The sequence below is a fragment of the Zonotrichia leucophrys genome, chromosome 3 (genome assembly GCF_028769735.1).
Source record: "Zonotrichia leucophrys gambelii isolate GWCS_2022_RI chromosome 3, RI_Zleu_2.0, whole genome shotgun sequence".
Lineage (NCBI taxonomy): Eukaryota > Metazoa > Chordata > Aves > Passeriformes > Passerellidae > Zonotrichia > Zonotrichia leucophrys.
In genome coordinates, this window is record NC_088172.1 from 75,039,936 (window position 1) to 75,045,935 (window position 6,000).

At 46.1% G+C, this 6,000-nt stretch overlaps 1 protein-coding gene across 1 annotated transcript in view; it reads left to right on the forward strand.

Annotated features, from left to right (window-relative positions):
- VEGFA (vascular endothelial growth factor A) overlaps positions 1 to 3,856 on the forward strand; it is a 41,686-nt gene extending 37,830 nt beyond the window's left edge. Inside the window, exon 10 of the transcript XR_010439598.1 lies at positions 3,821 to 3,856. The gene's annotated coding sequence lies outside the window, so the exon portion shown is untranslated. The remainder of the gene's footprint in view (positions 1 to 3,820) is intronic.
- The last annotated feature ends 2,144 nt before the right edge of the window (positions 3,857 to 6,000 follow it).

The window sequence follows — 6,000 nt, forward strand, 5'->3', positions numbered from 1 at the left end:
CTGAGATGGCAACCACCCTGCTTGGCATAGCACCACAACCTGGAACTACATCCCCAGGGAGGAGCAGGAGGCAGAGAACTGAGCCTGCTCCTCGGTGTACTCCTCTGACCACCCATCCTTCATGGTATTTAAACAAGGTTCATCTCCATGCTGGCTGCCACAGCATCCATCTTCAGCAGCCTTTCCTCCAAGATACACAATCCCAGCAGCACAACTGCCTGACAATTAGCCAAGAGCCAGAGCAGCTCCTGTGGCCCACGTTTTCCTTCTGCAGGAACAATTAGGCTGCTTGAGACTATCTTCAGTAGGCTGATGTTATCTCTGCCCTGATGCAGGCGAGCAGCCCTAAGCCCTTGTGGTAACTATGCCAGGGTCACAGAATCACAGGATATGCTGAGTTGGAAGGGACCCACAAGGATCATCAAGTCCAATTCCTGGCCCTGCAGAGGAGTATTAAATTTCTCCCCTCTGCCTGTGTTCCTCTACCTGCAAGACAGGCTGAGCTTCAGAAGCCTTCCAGCTATCTCCAACCAGTGGGCAAAGATTTTCCCTTCGCAGCACCAAAGATCAAGAAAGCCTTTCTGCTCTGTGCTTGAGTCAAGCCTGCAAGGCTTTTTGGAGATGTGTCCTGCACTGCCTGCAAAAGCCACGCTTTTCCTGGCATGCTGAGAGTAGGGAGCCACTCGGCTGGTTCTGTAGGGGAGATCCTTAGCTTTCCAACCAAATCACAAAAGGTCTGACATTTTGCTGCCTGCTAATTGAGACAAGATACGTTTGTATTAGGGATGCCTGTTCCTGCTGACACTGTCATATCCAGAGGGTCTGCTCTGCTTGGGTGTTAATTGTGTCTAGGAGCACTTCCAGCCACTCTGTGTCACAGCCCAGGGAGAAACGATCTCTACCCTGGAAAGCTTTTACCTAATTAGACAAGACAGATAGGCAGAGAGACATAAAGAAGGAAGTGGCAAAAGCCTTGCCCAGGGCCACGTGTTGGGTGAGTCGTGGCAGCAGGATGTGCAGTCAGGTCTCGTGATATTTGCACTGTGGATACACGTTACGTCCACCACAGGGATCAGGCACAGCATGGTACCAGAGCCATCTCAGCGTCCACCTTCCAGCTCACCCTTCCCCTGCATGAGGGTACTTCCCTCTCCTGGCATAAACCCCAGCTTGGCAGGGAAAGCCTGGCTTGGCTGGGAGTGTGGGTAGAAGGACAAAGAGGTAAGCCCTGGCCAGCCAGCAGCCCTCAAGAGCAGATGGAGGGTTTGGAGCATTGTCTGCGGTGGGTGGTGACATCTGGGCAGATGCAGGGTATGTGGCACTGGAGCCCGGGGCTCGAAGGTGATGTGGCTGATGCTGGTGATAAACACGCAGCCGCAAGAGTGATGTGTGTGATGAGCCCTTCCTGTGTATTGGTGGTGGGTCCCCTTCCCACAGCAACCACAGCACTGATCACTGAGCCTCTCTGACACTGTGGTGTCTGATGCTGCATCAGTCACCAGAGAGAGAAGACCAGGGTCAAGCTCCATGCATGTCACTGGTTTAGTTGGACTCTGTCCCCAGCTAATGTGGAACTTGTCATGGCTCAAAGAAAGCAGATTGGCACCAAAACTGTTCCTTTGGTACCTGCCTTGCCTTGAATGGCTCCAAAGTAAAATTAATGAGACTACCGGTGCTTCTCTCTATGCTGTGGGACACATTCTCTTAGGTCAGCTCCAGCCCTGTCCTGATCTCACACTGGCCAAGGCTCTATCCCATATCATCCAGTTTTGCTGCAGAGTTGGGATGTTTGAGTGACAGGACATGGAAAGAGACCAGTACAGGCTAGGGGCCTTCTTGAGGAGATGTTTTAGTCTTCTACTCATGATTATTTGAGGTACATCAAGATCTTTAGTTTAACATTCTGGAGGAACAGTTTATAACTTACAGTGACTGCAAGTTCTTTAAACAGTAAGCCAAGGTCTTGCTAAGGAGGAGAAGGGCAAGAATGAGAGAAAATGACCCTGAACTGTGAGATACTGAATGGAAAAAAAGATCCTTATTTCAAATGTTTCAGCAGAGTTTCTTCTAAATACCAAAAATCATTTGGGAACTGCTTGCTGCTGCCCAGAGCCCAGAGAATGGGAGAGGAGGTAAGTTAAGAATGATGTGTTTCCAGCAGGCTGGGAGGATCACGGCTACTGGGCTTCAGAATCAGCCTGATTTGCAAGCCATTTCAGTGTGTACATGCCACACATTATTGCCCACTATTGTCTGTTTGCCCTGTTCAGTAATTTCTGATATTTGGGATCACCCAGAATTTGGCTCAGGGGCTTTGTTAATTGAGGAAAGTCAGCTGGGGCAAGAAACCAGGGATTTCACCTTTCTCCTTGATTAGATGAACCAGTCCAATGCAATTAAGCAGCTTAGCTTAAGGCAACAGAAGCCATTATTGCTGGGCTCCTCTGCTCTGCTTGAACTCTGTTATCCACACCAAAAACGTCAGAGGAAAAAAAAATTTCCTTCTGTGCCTGGCGTCTCTCTGGCGCTGGCTGAGTGGCAGGTGCATATCTGAGATAACTCTGTGTGCATCTATCTGATCACCTTCTCTCCCTACTTCAGGCTGTCTCATTTGAGGTGGGGTGGCAGCTAGCCTCATAAGAGAGCAAGAACACCTGGTCAGGTGTGACTCTCAGCCCTCTTTATGGAAAACCTCCTTGTTTTGGCAGCCTTCCTCACTGTAAGGGACAGAGCTCATCTTGGCTGCTGAAGGCACCATGCAAATGTCTCCACCTGCCCCTTAGGAAACAGCAAGGGTTGATGAGAACTCCTCTAAGTTTTTTGTGCTTCTTCATCCTTCTTCTCCTCTAGGCCTGCACCAGAGCACAGGGGATGCCTGGGGAAGGCATGTGACACACTCCATTTTTGGGATAATCCTGTGACTTTTTATTTGAGCCTGACCTTGATGTGTACTGCTGGGTTGGAAGGGGGTTTGCAGACTGGCATAAATATTGCATAGATGATTCTCCTCTGCTTATGGATATCTATGGTACAGTCTCACTCCCCCTTATTTCAGCAAAAAATGTGTAACATTCAAAGAAAAAGAAACACACACACACAGATGTGTTCATGTACATACATTCATACACAGCTGTGCAATACAGAGAACTGATCCCCATACACATCCCCAATAACAAATGGAGCTTGAAGGCAGGGTGTATTCACTCCTCCCCAAAACACAGACCCTCTCTTCCTTCACAGCTGGTCCCAGTTGATTTCCTATTTACCCAGGTGTCACTAAGCATGGCTCTGCTACTCAGACAGGTTTCCTAGTAATTACTCACTGTGAGTTTTTATATTCAGGTGCTGCTATCAGCCATTAATGTATTAATAAAGACAACTAAGGTGTCTTTATTAAGCCTGTGTTTAGAAAGAAATCAATTTCCAGTGAAAATGCCTCTAATCCATCTTGCTGGTTAGAAAGTCCTCAGTGTCCATTTGGCACAGCAGGAGTTATGGTCCCACAGTTGCTTCCAGATAAATAGTCTGAGAAGTTGTCCCAAGCTTCCTGAAAGGGATATGGGCACTTCCATAGCACTTCAAAAACCACTTTTGCTACTGGCAATGAAGTTTCCCTGCAGGATATGTTGGCATATATCACAGCAGCTGCAAGGTGATGCTTAGAGCAGAACAGCAGGGCTTGAGAGACAGGGTACAGAGGGCAGAGTATGAGCCAGGAAAGGGTGCAGAGATCAGTGGAGGTAAATGCACACCAACACAGACTCCTGTGGACATAATAGAAACTGCAGTTATGGAGACGCCTCTCTCTTTCTTCTAACAGACGCAAGACTCACGCTGTACCCTGGGAGAAGACCAGAATGGACTGGTTTGGCTTCAAGGTGAGTCTCTGTAGAGGATTAGGTAGGAATATGAGCTCTTATTCTCGTGACAGACCTATTGACTAGAACTGAAAATCTCATCCCTTTCCTTGAAGAGATTGCATGCGTTTTAAGAACTAAACTGCAGCAATGAGCAACAGAATTTGCTGCCAAATGGGTAGAACTCCTCTGGGCTGCCAGAAGAGCTGTCTGGTGGGCTAGATAACTGTCTGCAGGAGCAAAAGAACATCACAAGCCTTCCCATCTTCTGTCTTATGCATGAGGGCACTTGAAAGTTGCTTTCTCTTCGATACCTGGTGAGGAAAATAAAACACTTGCATTACATTCATGCTCCTGCCTGTGAGAGAGGAATGAGGAAGGGAGTCCTGTAGGGCAGATGTCAGCCAGACTGCCTCAGGTGCTACCAGGAGGTCTTCAGATACCACCACAATAGTTTGTGTAAGGAAGGGATCAAGTCCAAGTTTACGTTACTGTGGGATGGGGGTCATGGCTGCTGGCATAGAGTCTGACATTTGGGGAAGAGTCATCAAAGCCTCAGAAGTGGGAGAAATGTCTGGTCCTATAAAAATGACACATGGATGGGGAGGAAAAAGGAGGGCCTCTTTTTGTGAAATAGTGTCAGGAGAAAGCTTAGTTTTTCACTTTAGCAGGTAGCACATTATTCTGGGACGGACAATGATGGTTTCATTTCTGAAGCTGCTTGTCCCTGTGTTCCTGCAGACACAAATATTCTCCCCAACGGCTTTACAACACAGAGAGGAAAGTGACTTCATGGTATTCCTTTTCTGACTGTTTCTCTGACATGTGCTTTCTAAACATAGATCTAAAAATCAGAAAGCACCGGGAGAATTACGGGTTTCTACACCCTATTGTGTATTATAATAATTATAATTATTGTAAATATGGCCCAGACACTGTAATTTTCTGCTCTCCATTGGGCCTTTCTTTTTCATTTTGTTCTTCTTTTTATGACTGTTTTCTAAGAAAGTTTTCATATGTCACCTTATAGATGGGAAATGGCAGAGTCAGCTCTTAAAATAAAAGGAAAGGAGTGGCTTGGGGGGAATGGAGAAAATTATGAGAAGGGAGTGAGGAGAGGGAAATGTCATATAATCTGGTGAGGGCACCAGTGGAGACAATCAGGAGACCTAGTACTGTACCGAACCTATTGCCAAATTGCTGTGTGATTATAGGCTCCATCTTTGTACGTATTTTTGGTTGTGGAAGCTTTCTCTTATCTCTTATCTCATTGCCCAGCTCAGCAACTATGTGATTGTAAGTTTAGAGGTGCTGAGCACTTCTCACATGCAAAGTCTGGTTTAAGTTATTGTAAGAAGGTATGGTAAAGATATTTGAAGAGGTGGAGTTTTTACAGCATTGTTCAAGTACAGTCAGAAAAACCTGTGTCATATTTTGGATAGAGTGATACACTATGGCACAGGCTCTGGTTCTGTGCCCTGTGAGTCTCCAAGGCAGAGATCTGTCTTCGATGTGTCTTCTTGCACAGGCAACTTGATCCTCTTCCTGTGGACATTAAGGCATGGCATAGAAACATGGAGACTGAGAATCAGTATATTCAGTATTGTCCCAGCAGGAAATCAGAATGTGGCCAGAGTATGGACTTAGATGTGTAAAGCAGAAAATGTTCCTACACCTCAGAGAACAGATATAAGTAATGCCACCTATAGCTGGATGAACAATGAGAAATGGAAAGATGCAGCAACCAGCATCAGGAGAAACAAAATATCCAGGCACCCTGGAGTCGTGAAAGAGAGCTTACCCTGAATTCAGACTGAACTTCAAGAAAAAATTATTAAGAAAATAGAAAAAGGTAAAATAAGATGGATAACACCTGGGGGATAGAGTGCAATGAACAGTAGGAAAACAGCAAAAAATATCTATGTGATGTAGAGAATAGGAAAGAGGAAGGCAGGCAAAGGAGAAATCTCCTGGAATGAGAATAATAAGCTGAGTTGAAACATCACCACCAAAAACACAGCAAGAGATTCAGATTGAACTTCAATGATTTATTCAATTTTTGCCTGAACAGGAGCAAAGTAGTTTTGAGAAGTCTCTCACTGAGAACTTGGACTTCTTCCTCTCCTCAAGAGTCTTCACTGGA